The 15,184-nt window shown below is 37.8% G+C and overlaps 1 long non-coding RNA gene across 1 annotated transcript; it reads left to right on the top strand.

Moving 5' to 3' along the window:
• Positions 1–359: 359 nt before the first annotated feature.
• LOC141541300 (uncharacterized) lies at positions 360–6,602 on the top strand. Its single transcript, XR_012481735.1, has 3 exons — positions 360–555; positions 2,609–2,722; positions 5,632–6,602. It is a non-coding gene; the product is annotated as an uncharacterized LOC141541300 (long non-coding RNA).
• The last annotated feature ends 8,582 nt before the right edge of the window (positions 6,603–15,184 follow it).

Below are 15,184 nucleotides of genomic sequence, written 5' to 3'. Positions count from 1 at the left end.
AAGCTATCAGATATTAAACTAGGATTCAAAAAATTGTACCTAGAGATCTCTGAAAGCCGCAGAGGAGGCAGCCAGGTAATTAGTTGTTACTGCAAAGGTCTGTGGCCTGAGGCTTTCTGACGTCCTGGGAATTAGGAGAGACTGGCGATGTGAAATATTGAGTAACGCTAGAGCAGGCCAGAAGCAGCCCCCTGAGGACATTTATGCTGCCCACGGGGTTATGGCAACTGGGCTGAGTGGCGGAGACAGAGTGTGAGCTTTTGTTTTTACTATAGTCCGGCCCTCCCACAGTCTCAGGGACAGTGAACTGCCCCCCCCCCAAGTTTGAGGACCACTGTCCTAGAATGTTCTGAAACCCATGGGCAGTTTTCCAAATGGTTCATAACTGTTGGTCAGTAACTGTTTCTAACTACTGTCCAAAACTGTCCAAGCTTTCCCCACAGCGAGGTCTGGGGAATTTGTGGCCCTGTGGCGACCTTGTGCAGCTTCTGGAGCAGCCTAAGTAATTACACTCATGTTGAGGACAGTGGTCCCTTCAGGAGGAGAGGTGTCCAGGTAGGTGTATTTCTTTTCAATTCATTAACTTCACTTCCAAAATAAAAACAACAACAACAAAAAAAAACTTAACTGGAAAGCAGAAAAACCATTGAAATAACAAAAAATATTGTCAAATCCCACCAGAATAACAGGGAGAATTCAAAAGACATAACAATTAATTTCCTTTTCAAGAAAATATTTAATAACAGAATTTTGGTTTTTGTTCTTTGTTTTCACAACATCCTGTGCATCTCTCAGGCTCATTAGTGCATCGGTTCTCATCCCAGCCTTGAGAATAATCTCTTTTATTCTCTAATCCTTGTTGCAGTATTAAAGTATACATGTTATTGCCTGTTGTAAGTCAAAGAATATCTCAACTACATTCACATTTTGTGATTGGAGCTATCTGAGAGAAACTACCCATCCTATATTTTAAAAATGCCACCTGAAATCACAGCCAATAAGTGGATTTTACCTTTGGAGATAAATTCTTTTGACATACAGACACTTTGCCATAATCATTCATCCTCTGTAATTATTCCTGTGGTTACACAAGGAGTCTCTCAGTTGCCTTCCTTCCATTTATTTTAATGATGAGTATGGAGGCAAAATGAAAAGGAGAAAGGAGGAAATTGGGAAACAATCTGAAAGAATTGATCACTATCATCCATTGTGTTGGAGAGGGTTCTGCTTACTGCTTGAAAAGCAGTGCCTGGGCTGTGCTACGTTAGGGCCTTATGGGACAGCTACTTCTTTAGTTGGGTGGATGGGATAGTTGTTGTAATAAGGAATTATAGCAGTTTGGTTGACATCTTTTCCCTCAATGAAATCTGCAACTGAACAGGGAAAGAAACAGGACAATTCCCAAGGCTGAGAATCAATCAACAAAGATTTAGCAATACTTGTTTAAGATGCACAAATTCCATTTTAAATGGGAGGACAACAAATACATAAACTAGAATCCACCAAAAAAATACAGAGTACAGAGACAGTCACATGAGAATGCATAATCCTAATAGAACAGCTGGAGTCCTGTAGGAAAGAGGTGTACAGGGTCATGAGGTTGATGGCAAGGAGACTAAAGGAAAGCAAGCCTCTGGGGGAGGAGAGTCGTAGAGGAAGGGCTTAGAACCTGCAGAAGCTAATGGATGAAATGTGGGCAAAGTAAGAGAAAAGGGTAGGGGATGACTGATCCTGCAAAGCTGGGTGCCCGGAGTAGAGAATTTCAGACAAGGGGAGAGTTTGGGGGACCAAGATTATGCAATGTGCTTTGGACACATGGATTTTCAGCTGCAAATTGGCTCAGATTCAACATGGGCAACAGAATTATATGGGAATTGGGGAGCACAGCTGAGGAGGTAGACTCCAGCCCCATCAACATAGCTGGGAGTGTTTTGCTTAGAGATGACAATTGGGCCTCATCAGTTTCCAGGACATAGATGACTGGTGACACAGGCATAAGGGGGTCCTCCCCAGGGTCCATGACATAAATAAAGATCCAGTCAAAGAGCCAAGCAGGACACACAAGTCAGTAAAAAACCCAGAGATGGCAGAATCTGGAAAACTCTGAAAAGAGAGGGAGAAGAAAAGGCAGTCACTCCCAAAAATGCTGCCAGAGAGATGCTGAAGGAGGAGAATTAGACAGGGCTCTTTCAGCTTTTGCACTCCAGAGGTTATCAGTCACTGCATTTCAATGAGTAAAACTCATCTGAATGAGGAGGAGAGAAGCCAGAGTGCACAGAGTTTAGGAGAAAGAATAAGAAAAAACATTGATTTTCTACTGTGGTGAGACCCTGGACGAAGCCCTGGGGGTGGGGTGGATACAAAAGCCTGGGGGACCTCCCAGTCTCCATGGAAACAAATCTGCACCAATCAATGGTTTACAAGGAAAACTGAGAGTGTGTGGAGTAAGATATGATGAACTGAAGAACCACAATAAGGATTATACCGAGGACCTAAAGGCTTCCCCCTTAAAGGCTAGAAGGACCTGGGATCTGATATTCTGAAAGGTAAAGGTAAATGGAATGCAGCCAAGAATAAATTACTCCTCTAAACTGAGATTTTCTTTCAGAGAATAGATGGACATTCAGTGAATCAGGGTGACTTGCATTTATTGCTGATGAAAAGACCAGAGCTAAACAAATATTGAAAATCCAAATATTGAAATCAGAAGAAGCATAAAAAGGTAAGCAGAGCACTTAAAAAGTATAATTCTGTTATGGGTATACATAGAAAGTATATGTATAATTTCATATTACTGTTCCAATAAAAAAAATAAAAAAAAAAACTAGAGGTGAGAAGGGCATTATACTTGGAAAAAAGAGAAAAGTGGAGGGAAAATGAGGGAAATTAAATCTCAAGACGAAGCAACGAAAACCTTTTATAAATGAGGGAAAGCAGGGAAGGGGATGAATGTTTTGTGAATCTTACTCTGGACAGATTTGGCTCAAAGAGAAAATATTACAAATATTTGGTTTCCCCGAGAAACTTCTCTCACCTTACAGCAAAGTGGGGTAGGGGAAAAGCAAAAGGGGAAAGGGGGAAACTAAATAGAAGGGGAAACAGAAATACTAAGCAAAGGTGTAAGAAAGGGGGAGGGACTCTAAAGGAAGATGGCTGGTTGAGGCAAGTAGTGCTCCTAAGAAAAATACTGGGGAAGGAGGGAAAGGGGAAAAGGAAAGAGAAAAGTATAATTTTGGGAATAAGATGGCAAGGAAATACAGTTTTAACCATAAATGTGAACTCTCTCAATAAAAGGTAAATGGATAGCAGACTGGCTTCTATAATATATTGTTTAAAAGAAACACATTTAAAACAGAATGATACATACAGAGGAAAAGTAAAAGGCTGGAGCAGAATCTATTATGCTTCAGGTGAAGTACAAAAAAGCAGGGGTAACCATCCTGACTTCAGATCAAGCAAAAGTAAAAATATGTCTAATTAAAAGGAATAAGGAAGGGCACTATATATCTATATCTATATCTATATCTATATCTATATCTATATCTATATCTATATCTATATCTATATCTATATCTATATCTATATATCTATATCTATATCTATATCTATATCTATATCTATATATCTATATCTATATATATCTATGCATATATCTATCTATCTATCTATCTATATTGGAAAAATATAAAGGGCTATTGGATAGGGGCAGCAAAAGTAATAAAGGTGACAAGACTACCCAAGACTGGGTACCCAAATACACCTATTTATTTAGTGCTATGACAAACTCTCAACCTATTTTACTGACCCCTGCCCAAAAAAAAAAATTAATCTGTAAGAGCAAAAGGTCAATTTCAAGGGAATCAATTAAAAAAAATTGAAGGTGACCTCTGCTTTATAATGTAGCTTTAGATGTCATATAGCTAGGCCATTCAAACCATTTGGTACTAGATAGGAAAAAGAGCAGTTATCAACGGAATAGGTTAAGTTCACAGAACAAATTAGTTAATGACTATAGCAATCTAGTGTTTGACACAGATCTGGAACAGCTAGACCATCAAAACCATTTCGTACTAGATAGGAAAAAGAGTCATTGATCAGTGGAATAAATTAGGTTCACAGAACAAAATAGTCAACTACTATAGCAATCTAGTGTTTGACCCCAGCTTTTGGGATAAGAATTCACTATTTGACAAAAACTGCGGGGAAAATTGGAAACTAGGATGGCAGAAACTAGTCATTGACCCACACCTAACACCATATACCAAGCTAAGGTCCTAATGGGTTCATGATCTGGAAATAAGAATGATATAAACAAATCTGGAACAGCATAGGATAATTTACCTCTCAGAACTATGCACGAGGAAGGAATTTATGACCAAAAAAAAAAACTAGAGATCATTATTGATCACAAAATAATTTTAATTAGATTAGAAAAATTACCCAAGCATATGTTTTGTAAATAAAAAGCTATATGATAAAATTTTTTTAAAAGATAAAGCCAGCCTTGGTCCCTGAATCTCTGGCTCTCTGGCTCTCTGGTTGATTGGATGCCAAGCATATTGGCGGCAAAAAGTATTGACCTTGCTATTGTTTTTTTTACAACATTATCCCTTGCACTCGCTTCTGTTCTGACTTTTCCCTTCCCTCCCTCCACCCCCTCCCCTAGAAGGCAGGCAGTTTTGTACAGGTTTACTATGTTATATTATATCGCAGATACAATGTATGTGAGCAGAACCGTACAGTTCTCTTGTTGCACAAGAATTGGATGCACAAGGTAAAAATAACCTGGGAAGAAAAACAAAAAAATGTAAACAAGTTACACTCATTTCCCAGTGTTCCTTCTCTGGGTGTAGCTGATTCTGTCCATCATTGATGAATTGGAACTGAATTAGATCTTCTCTTTGTCCAAGATAGCCACTTCCATCAGAATACATCCTCCTACAGAATTATTGTTGAAGGGTATAATGGTCTTCTAGTTCTGCTCACTTCACTTAGGATCAGTTTATGTAAGTCTTTCAAAGCCTCTCTGTATTCATGCTGCTGGTCATTTCTTATAGAACTATAATATTCCATAATATTCATAAACCATAATTTACCCAACCATTCTCCAATTGTTGGACATCCATTCAATTTCCATTTTCTGACCACTACAAAAAGGGGCTGCCCCAATCATTTTGGCAGAAGCATGACCTTTCTATTGTTGCCTTATATTGTCCTATATTGTTATACTACTTTGATTGTCCTATTTTTTGCTCAATAAAATAGAATTTTCATTTGGTGGGAGGGTTAATAAATGTATTGATTTAGAATATACTTTGCTTTATGAATCGTGTTTGGAGAGAAAAAGCAAAGCAAAAGGAACAACCATGGAAGAGAGAAAAAAAAAGTGACCACAATACATGGTGTTACATTTTTTTTCTCATTTTTTTTTTAATGCAGAGGGCATTTTCTGTCCAAAGACTATTAGGATTGCTTTGGATCACTAAAGCACTAGGAAGAGCCAATTCTCTCCTATCTGTCACAAATTCTTGTTATTTCGTACAAAGTATTCTTCCTATTTTTGCCACTCACATCCTTCCCTGTTTCCTAATTCCTTCTCCTTTGCTCATATGTTGCCTCCTTCATCCACAGACTTGAACCTGCCACTTGGTAGAAGGCTCTGCCAACAGACCCTGGAGGACCTCACTGGTATTTGACCTGCCCACATAGCTCGTGGTGTGAAAAAAAAGTAAATTAACTCGACCACCAGGCTAAATGTCTACCCTCCACAGAATGGGCCCCACTGCCTGGCAGAAGCTACCACCAATGGGCCAAGGCGTTCCTCTTCCTCAATCGACCTCAACTCTTCATCACGTATTGGGTAAAAAAAAAAAAAATTAAAAACGACAACAAAAAAACAGACAAGGTGACCCACCTTAACCCCTCCTAGGATGAATGTGTGTCCTCCAGAGACTTCACCCCAAAACCTAGAAGAATGCCAACAGGCCGAATGGAAGGCATTGTGCCATCTTTGGAAAAAGATCCTCCCCCCAAAAAAGACACCAATCACCCTCAAAATGTAGTCTGAATGTGTGACCTCTGCAGATGTGGTTCCACCACCTGGCAAGAAAGTTCCACAGATGGGCCAGGGCGCTCCTCTTCCCCAGTTGATCTCCCCCCATTTCCCTTGAAAACCTGAGAGAACAGATGCCCAACATAAAGCTCCAGCATTCACTGTGATGCCAGCAGGTGGGCTGGCCTTGGCAGTCCCAACCCTGGAAGAAGCCAGTCTCTGAGCTGACCAATGACCACCCCACCCCTCTCAGCCTTCTCTTCCCTCAGGCTGCAGCACTTGCCTGCACAGGCTTTAGGCACTCCAGCCAAAGACCCAGGAAGAGGCTCAGCCCCTTATAAAGGAAAATTGCGAACACCAGTCCAGGATCCTGTTCACAAAGATGGTAAATTGAGAATCAAGAATTGCTAATTGTACATGTAGTTTCAGTCAGACTTGGTCCCCAGGTCTCTGGCTCACTGGATGCCCTAAACAGCATAGGTATTGGCTGTCCTGTTTGGACAATGATCTTATACATTAAAAATTGAATAAAATTTTAATTTTAAATTTTTTGTAGTGTTTAGTAAATTTACTTTTTATAAGCATTGCTTTTATGAATCATGTTGGGAAAGACAAATCAGAGCAAAAGGGAATAATCATGAGAGAGAGAGTGAAACAAAAACATAGCATATGGAGTTTTACATTCTTTCTCTGTAGTTCTTTTTGTGAAAGACTTTGGACAGCAAATGCCATCTTCAATCGGGATTGCTTGGATCACTAAAGCACTGAGAAGCAATTCTTTCCTAGCTGATCAATACAAATTCTTGCTGTTATTTTGTACAAAGTATTCTTCCTTCTGATTGTTCCACTCAGCATCAGTTTGTGTGAATCTTTCCAGGCCTTTCTGAAATGAGCTTTTTCATCATTTCTTATGTAATGCTAACATTCCTTTACCTTCATATATTGTCACATCTTGTTCAGCCACTCTCCAATTGATGGGCATCTACCGATTTTCCAGTTTCTATCATAAAAAAGAACAACTACAACTTGGCACAGGGTCCTTTTCCCTCCCCTATAATTTCTTTGGGATACAGACTCCCCACCCCCCCGTAAGGCAATTGCCATTTCTCAAGGTATGTGCAATTTGATAGCCCTTTCTGCAAGGATCCAAATTGCTCTCCAGAATGGTTGAATCTAATGCTAAATGAGTGGATGAAACAACAAATTACAGAAACATTCCATAATTCCACCAAGAGAATTACAATCTGCAGCCAAAATAGTGAGTTCTTAAGGCAAATTTTTTTCTCTCCAAATAGGTATGTGAAAAAAATAGAGGACATCAATGACATGGACATGCAACTAAGCAAGTGAGGAAAAAAAGTAAAAGTCCCAATTAAATATCAAATTAGAAATCTCAAGGAGAGCTTAATGTGAAAATTAGAAAACGAATGAACTAATTAATGAGTAAAGCTAAGAGTTGGCTTTATGGGAAAAAGCAACAAAACAGATAAAACTTTGGCTAATTTGACAAGAAAAAGGAAAGAAAAAAATCAACATCAAAAATAAAAGGGCATAGAGAGCAATTTGGATCTATGCAAAAAATTGTGTATACCCTTTGATTCAGAAGGTTTTGTTCTGGGCTTCTATGTCCTAGAGATCCTAAAAGAGGGAAAGGGACCCATATGTGCAACAATGTTTTGTATTTGCAAGAAACTGGACATTGAGTGGCTGCCCCTAAGTTACAGAACGCCCAGATATGTTACGGTATATGAATTGTATGGAATATTAATGTTCCATAAGAAGCCATCAGCAGGTTGATTTCAGAAAGGCCTGGAGAGAGTTACATGAACTGATGCTAAGTGAAATGAACAGAACCAGGAGATCATTGTACATGGCAACAGCAAGAGTATACAATGATCAATTCTGATGGACATGGCACTTCACAATAATGAGGTGATTCAGAGCATTTCCAGTGACTTTGTGTTGAAGAGAACCATCTATGCTCAGAGAGAGCATTGTGGAAACTGAGTGCAGATCACAACATAGCATTCTCACTCTCCTTGTTGTTTGCATTTTATTTCTCATTTGTTTCTTTTTGATTTCATTTTTTTTTGTGCAGCAAGATAATTGCATAATATGTATGCCTATATTGGATTTAATGTATATTGGATTATTATCTAAAGGAAGAGGTGGGGACAAGGGGGAATAATTGGAACACAGGCTTTTGCAAGGGTTAATGCTGAAAAATTATCAATGTATATCTTTTGAAAATTAAAAAGGTTTAATTAAAAAAATGAAAGGGGGGAATTCACCACCCATGACAAAGAAATTAAAGCAATGATTAGGAGGTATTTACCCAAACTTCTGGCAGGAAGTATGGTGATGTAAGCAAAATGGATGAATATTGAGAAAATTGTAATTTTATCTTTTTTCCCCCTTTCTTCCCCTATATATCTTCCAGGCAGGTTTCAGTTAAGCACATATATTTTTATGTACACACAATGTGTTTCTGGATATAACACATTCATGAACCCATGTATGTATACAGAAAATGATCAGATGCATATACTTACATACATATGTACACATGTGTTCATATAGACATTCATAACAATGACCTCTAAAACAATTTTATATACCTAAGTATAATGTAGATTTCTCTTTTAATTGAATCATTTTTTAAGTTTGACATTGTGTGAGATGAAGGATTAGTACCCCTAATTTATTTTGTCTTTTTTTGTTTGTTTTGCTGAGGCAATTGGGATTAAGGGACTTGGTCAGGGTCACACAGCTAAGAAGTATCAAGTGTCTGAGGCCAGATTTGAAATCAGATCTTCCTGCCTTCAGAAACTATATTTTATCCACTGCCCCACCTAGCTGCCCCCACCCTTAATTGTTTTTCTCAAAAATCCTCCTCCCTACCCCAATTGGCATCAGAGGTGCTCAGAGCAGAAAAGCAAAAACAATTCATTATGATCTCAGGAGACAGAGCTCCAGAAGACTGCTGTGTCAGTACAGCAGGGGAAAGCACAAGCTGCAAACACTGGATTATTATAGACCCTAACTGGGAAGTCCCCACTCACTTCTGACCTTTTCTCCCCTTAGCTGGGTGAGTTCAGGCTTCCATCCTAATGCAGAAATCTAATCTATCTCCTTTTCCCCAAGATTTTGCTTTCCTTTTGCCCTTTCCCTCCTCCCCAGTGTTTTCATTCTGATCACCACTTTCCTCAATCAGCTCTCCCCTTTAATAGCCCCTTCCCCACTTCTAAACCCTTTCCCCTTCTACTTCTGTTTTTCCTTCTATTACCCCTCACCCCCCACACTCTTTTTTCTCTTTTCCATTTCTCTCCTATTTCCCTATAGGGTGAGACAAGTTTCTTTGTGATGCATAATATGTATGATATTCTCTCTTTGAGTCAAATAGATGAGACTAAGATTCACAGAATGCTCATCCCCCTCCCTTCTTTCCCTCAATTGTAATAGATCTTTTGGGCCTCTTCATGACATGTTGTTTACACCATTTTACTTGCTGAACAGTTGATTTTTAGCAGCAAACCAAGTTCTTTTTCATTTCAGAATATTTTATTTGCTGATTTTGTTTCCTCGATAATTGAATTATTTCTTTCTAGCTACTTGCAGTATTTTCTTCTTAATCAGATAATTCTAGAATTTAAGTACAGTCTTCCTTGGAGTTTTCATTTTAGAGTCTCTTTTAGGAGGGGATAGATGGATTCTTTCTATCACTATTTTACCCTCTGGTTCAAGGACTTCAGGGTAGATTTCCTTGATGATTTCCAGAAAGATGCTGTCTAAGCTCTTTTCTTTAACATGATTTTCAGGTAGTCCAATAATTCTTAGATTGTCTCTCCTGGATCTTTTTTCTAGGTCAGTTGTTTTTCAGATGAGGGATTATACATTTCCTTCTTTTTTTTGGTGTTGTTTGATGGTTTCTTTGTGTCTCGTTGAGGCACTCACATTTGTTAAATTTTAATTTTTAGTCACTTATTTTCTTCGTTTAGCATTTTTTTCCACCTTGTTTTGCATTTGGTCAATAAAAGTTTTAAGGGAGTTGTTTTATTCATTGGATTTTTTTCCCATTTCACCAATTCTATTTTGGGGGAATTGTTCTCGGTTTTCATTTCACCAATTCTGTTTTTCAAGGAGTTGCTTTCTTTTTCCATTTCACCAAATTTATTTTTTAATGAGTGATTTGCTTCAGACAATTTTTGCATTTCCTTTTCCCTAGCTTTCAATCCCTTTCCCTATGTTTCTATTTTCTTCTAGTATCCTTTTTGAATTCTTCCAAGAGAGCCTTTTGAATCAGAGAGCAACTTATTTCACCCTTTGAGGCTCCAAGTGGAGTTCTTTTGCGTTTAGGGGCTGGTGTTGCCAGCTTCCTACCCATGCTGGGTAGACGTGGCCAAGTCCCATTTCTTATTCTGGGCCTCAGGGGCTCACTATTTCCTTTCTGTGGTTGTGTTGGACATTTCATAGCTAGCCTGCTAAAAACAGAAGAAAATGTCAAGGATATAATAGAAAATAATGACTTGGAAAATAGATTTTAGAAGAAACCAAAGCTTCAGAGTAGTGAAATGCCATGAGAAAAAAAAAAACAGACAGAAAAAGGAGTCTAGACAGACCATGTCCACATACCATCAAAAGAAAAATGTCCAGATCTCGTAGAACCAAAGGGTAAATAAAGTAGAAAAAGAAAGAATCCACTGATCACATCCTCAAAGAAATCCCCTCAACTTAAAACTTTCAGGAACATCATTGCCAAAGGTCAGAGAGTCCAGGTGCAAGAGAAAAACACTTCAAATAGAAGATTTCCAGTGGGGATCATAACTGTACTGGTGCTTATTGCTTCTATTGTCAAAGAGAATAAGTGAACATCTTTGCAAGCAAGAAGAATGGGGAACAAGTGACACTTCAACCTCATTCTCCTCCAAAATGCTCAAAGGAAGGAAAATTCACACATATGCAACTAGGTACAGAATTCCATTTCACTTAACAAGGCAACATGAAGAAAAGTGGGGACAAGAGGAAGTTAAAGAAAAGGCAGATTAAGGTATTGTGGTACTGCTCATAGTGTTCAGTCCTTTCAATCTTTGGTGACTCTTTGTGATCCCTGAAATATGTTGTGGGAACACAAACCTGAGTTCTTAGGAACCCTTCCCTTTATGGGCATGTTCTATCTATACTGGCTAACTTGCTGTTCCTTGAACAGCCGAGCCCTGTTAACAGGAAAACTGTTCTCATGGGACACTAGGTGGTGAAGTGAAGAGGGTAGCACACCTGAAATCAGGAGGACCTGGGTTCAGATCTGACCTAAGATACTTGCTAGCAAGTCGTTCTACCCTGATTGCCTCCAAGAACCCAAAACTTCTCATGTTTGACAAAATGGAGTTCTTACTCAGTAGACTTAGTGCCTGAAGATCAGCTATAAACTCCTGTTCTAACAGTCCTTAACCCTTCAAACACTTGCAGTCTTTCTTGTCCTCTTTCAAATTACTCTTCTTTCTCTACCTTTATCCTCTGGGCGTCCTGGCTCCGTGCTTCCTTTCATAAAGAAAGTCCAGATCTGGAAAGATGTGCATGAACTGATTTTGAGTGAAACATGCAGAACCAGGAACACATTATATATACAATACCAGCAACAATGTTCAAGGATCAACTATGAAAGACTTGGTTCGTCCCAGAGTTTCAGTGATCCCAAGAAATCCCAATGGTCTTTGAAGAGGAGATATCATCTGCATCCAGAAAAAGAACTAAGGAGACTGAATGTAAACAACAGCTCTATTCACTTCTTTATTCTCTTTTATTTTTTTTCTCTCTCCCATGGTTGTTCCCTTTGGCTCTGATTTTTTTTCTCCCAATATGATTCACAAAACTATATGGGTTAAAAATAAAAGGGCATGATTTAACTGTTCTACTTTCCTCCAGTCTAGGATATTTATTTCTGTACCATTGGAAAGCACATATAACACAAAAGCAGCTTTACTTTGGTGCTCTGGAATAGATAATAACAGCATGGAATTATATTGTATTTAATTGATACTTTAACATATTAAACATATATTGGTCTACCTGCCATCTGGGAGAGAGAATGGCGGTTAAGAGGGGCAAAATTGGAACAAAAGGTTTGGCAGTTATCAATTCTGTAAAATTACCCATGCATATATCTGGTAAATAAAAAGTATAATTAAAAAAAATAACAGCTTATGATTTCTATTCCTGGTGAAAGACAATAGGTTATTGTAAAATTAGTTATTTCTGTGGGTGAGCATCATTCTCACACACACACACACACACACACACACACAGAGAGAGAAAATTCCATCTTTTATCTCTGAACCTTGTCAATAATTATCTCCTTTTCGTGGAACATCCTCTCTTCTAACCTCCATCTCTTTTAATTCCTGACTCACTTTAAATCTAAGGCAAAAATATCAGTTTATGGAAGAATTCCTATGTTTACCCTGCCAGATGCTAATGGTTTCTTCTTTAAGATTATCTGAAAATAAATATTTTTCAGTAGGTTCAATCAGGTCCAATTCTTTATGATTCCATTTGACTTGGATGTGTTTTTTGGAAAAGATATGGGAGTGGTTTGCCATTTCCTTCTCCAGGTCTTTTGACAGATGGGGACACTGAGGTAAACAGTATTATGTAATCTGTCCAGGGTAGAACTAGTAAGTATCTGAGGCTGGATTTGAATTCAAGCTATCTCAATTCCAAGCCTACTTCTCTGCACCACCTAGCTGCCTTTTCTTAAATTTATTTATTGTTTATGTGCCTTTTGGCATATACATTGTCTTCCTTTTTTTTTTTTTTGCATGAGTAATTTTTTTAATAATATTATCCCTTGTATACATTTTTCCAAATTATCCCCCCTCCCTCTACTCCCTCCCCTTGATGACAGGCAATCCCGTACATTTTACATATGTTATAATATGACTTAGATACAATATATGTGTGTAAATACCATATTCTTGTTGCACATTAAGTATTAGATTCCGAAGGTATAAGTAACCTGGGTAGATAGACAGTAGTGCTAACAATTTACATCCACTTCCCAGTGTTCCTTCTCTGGGTGTAGTTATTTCTGTCCATCATTGATCAACTGGAAGTGAGTTGGATCTTCTTTATGTGGAAGATATCCACTTCCATTAGAATACATCTTCATACAACATTGAAGTGTACAGAGATCTTCTGGTTCTATTCATTTCACTCAGCATCAGTTGATGTAAGTCTCTCCAAGCCTCTCTGTATTCCTCCTGCTGGTCATTTCTTACAGAGCAATAATATTCCATAACCTTCATATACCATAATTTACCCAACCATTCTCCAATTGATGGACATCCATTCATCTTCCAGTTTCTAGCTACTACAAAAAGAGCTGCCACAAACATTTTGGCACATATAGGTCCCTTTCCGCTCTTTAGCATTTCTTTGGGATATAAGCCTAATAACAACATTGCTGGGTCAAAGAGTATGCACAGTTTGATAACTTTTGGGGCATAGTTCCAAATTGCTCTCCAGAATGGCTGGATTCTTTCACAGTTGTGAAACCAACAATGTATTAGTGTCCCAGTTTTCCCACATCCTCTCCAACATTCATCATTATTTGTTCCTGTCATCTTACCCAATCTGACAGGTGTGTAGTGGTATCTCAGAGTTGTCTTAATTTGCATTTCTCTGATCAATAATGATTTGGAACACTCTTTCATATGAGTGGATATAGTTTCAATTTCATCATCTGAGAATTGTCTGTTCATATCCTTTGACCATTTATCAATTGGAGAATGGTTTGATTTCTTATAAATTAGGGTCAGTTCTCTATATTTTGGAAATGAGACTTTTGTCAGAACCTTTAAATTTAAAAATATTTTCCCAATTTATTACTTCCCTTCTAATCGTGTTTGCATTAGTATTGTTTGTACAGAAACTTTTTAGTTTGATGTAATCAAAATCTTCTATTTTGTGATTAACAATGATCTCTAGTTCTCCTCTGGTCATAAATTCCTTCCTCCTCCATAGGTCTGAGAGGTAGACTATTTTCTCTTTCTCTAATCTATTTATTATCTCATTCTTTATGCCGAAATCATGGACCCATTTTGATCTTATCTTGGTATATGGTGTTAAGTGTGAATCCATATCCAATTTCTGCCATATTAATTTCCAGTTTTCTCAACAGTTTTTTGCAAATAATGAATTTTTATACCTAATGTTGGTATCTTTAGGTTTGTCAAAGATTAGATTGCTATAGATGTACCCTTTTTTGTTTTTTGTATCTAATCTGTTCCACTGATCTACTGGTCTATTTCTTAGCCAATACCAAATACTTTTGGTGACTGCTGCTATATAATATAGCTTTAGTTCAGGTACACTTAGACCGCCTTCCTCTGACTTTTTTTTCATTAGCTCCCTTGCAATTCTCGACCTTTTATTCTTTCATATGAATTTTGTTGTTATTTTTTATACGTCATTAAAATAGTTTCTTGGTAGTCTGATTAGTATAGCACTAAATAAATAGATTAGTTTGGGGAGTATTGTCATCTTTATTATATTCGCTCGGCCTATCCAAGAGCACTGAATGTCTTTCCAATTATTTAAATTGACTTTATTTTTGTGGCAAGTGTTTTGTAATTTTTCTCTTATAATTCCTGACTATTCTTTGGTAGATGGATTCCCAAATACTTTATACTCTCAACATTTGTTTGGAATGGAATTTCTCTTTGTATCTCTTACTGTTGCATTTTGTTGGTGATATATAAAAATGCTGAGGATTTATGTGGATTTATTTTGTATCCTGCCACTTTGCTGAAATTCTGAATTATTTGTAATAGCTTTTTAGCAGAGTCTTTGGGGTTCTCTAAGTATACCATCATGTCACCTGCAAAGAGTGATAGTATGATTTCCTCATTTGCTTCTCTAATTCCTTGAATGTCTTTCTTGGCTCTTATTGCCGAGGCTAGCGTTTCTAGTACTATATTGAATAGCAATGGTGATAGTGGGCAAACTTGTTTCACTCCTGATTTTACTGGGAAAGGTTCCAGTTTATTTCTATTGCATATTATGCTGACTGACTGTCGTAAATGTATGCTCCTGATTATTCTAAGGAATAGTCCATTTATTCCTCTACTCTCAAGC

The sequence above is a fragment of the Sminthopsis crassicaudata genome, chromosome 4, assembly GCF_048593235.1.
Source record: "Sminthopsis crassicaudata isolate SCR6 chromosome 4, ASM4859323v1, whole genome shotgun sequence".
Lineage (NCBI taxonomy): Eukaryota > Metazoa > Chordata > Mammalia > Dasyuromorphia > Dasyuridae > Sminthopsis > Sminthopsis crassicaudata.
Note: the sequence above shows the minus strand (reverse complement) of the source record. Positions and strands in the feature narration are given on the sequence as shown.